The sequence below is a fragment of the Ruditapes philippinarum genome, unplaced genomic scaffold, assembly GCF_026571515.1.
Source record: "Ruditapes philippinarum isolate M1 unplaced genomic scaffold, ASM2657151v2 ctg4772_1_1_1_1, whole genome shotgun sequence".
NCBI lineage: Eukaryota > Metazoa > Mollusca > Bivalvia > Venerida > Veneridae > Ruditapes > Ruditapes philippinarum.
The window spans coordinates 14,160-15,764 of record NW_026861813.1 but is presented as its reverse complement, the minus strand read 5'-3'; positions in this window follow the sequence as shown (position 1 = coordinate 15,764).

Here is a 1,605-nt window from a genome sequence, read left to right as displayed (position 1 = left end):
CCACCAAATTTTGGACATTGACCACTCCTCCCCATCCTATTTGGAAATGCTGGATGCCAAATATTAGACCTTTCTATCATCAAATCCAGCACTCAATGTTTTTGAGTAACTTCATTTATTCTTACCAATACTGTCTTTAGATCCTGCTCTAGTACTATCAAGTGAGCAGCCAACTACGACTAACTTGGAATTTACCTAACTGCTGAAAGAGCACTAAAAGCTTATCAATGCAACCAACCCTCTGCGTTATGGAATTCAGTAAGGATTCAGCAGAATAAATTGTTACCAGTAGCACCTATAGGAGAATCAACCAACACATTGTATCTAACAATCACCAACAAACACAGAAACCTTCTTCAGATCTAATTAATTCACTGAAGACTTATCTCTTACTACTGTCAAATACTCTTACCCTCTCATGCACTGGTTCAAATTCAGATGCAAGGGTATGCAACCTATGTCTAGAGACTATCGCATCACCTATCACATCTACCAGCTTAACAGCTTGAGCATCCTGACCCAATTTTCTAATAATTTTAAGATAGATATTACCATTTTTGATGAGTGTTTGTTCGGTACACTCAAGGTTTTCCGACGAAATCCTTAACGTTGTCCAAGAACTCAATGACAGTTATCAGGAAAACTCCCGACAAGATATCAAAACAACTCCATCCTCCGTGTAACAGTTCCTTCCCTTTGCATAACAACAAAGATGTTTAGACCATTGCAAAGCCAAACCGCCGAATACCATTTAAAACTTAAAAGTTAATATATCATGGGTGTCACCCCTGATAATTATTCCTTAAAAGCAATGAAGACAAAAGACGTGCGTACAAATACAGCACGATGAACCTAAACGTTGTCCATGCCAAACATTGACGAAACACTAAGTGGTGCCTAGTTCTTCACTGAAGTAGATCTTTACATGATGTATCTTCATATATAGCTAAACCAACAATAAAACAGCATTTGTCAGGATATATTTAACAATGGTATCACCATTGTCGACACATATTTGAAATATCTTGTGATTCAAAATAAATCAACGCGTAACATAACATAAGCTTCAAGACACACTTAACATTGATGATATATTTGCATAAAGCACAACAAAAGAACAACATGACGCAACGCTGCGCAAAGTATTTTCAGCGCCCAAGAGGCTAAAGAAACGTAGATGTCAATTCTGCAAGACAGCCTTACACCCTTGCTGCTATTATAACAACATAAAGGCAGTCCTAACAAGTAAAATCTTTTTAAAGAAGGGAATGGTCAAAAACATCACACTTATTTTATGGCATAATATGTTACTGTCCAAGGTTTTTTACGAACTTTGCTAAATTCTTAAGTCTGTCACGTATATAATTATAAATTTAGTTTAAAAAATGATCTACACGGAATAAAAAATATTACATTCTTTTCGCATCAAGTCGTTTTGGTATACAAAAAACAACTTTACTGTGTAAGGTTGGAGCAAAACATGTCCAAATGTTACGCTTCGTACTTATACATGCCAGGTACGTATAAATGTTACAATTTATAAAAACCAGACTTGGTACTTTGTAGTCGGTACTAGTATAAAATAGAAAAATCCAAACAACATAT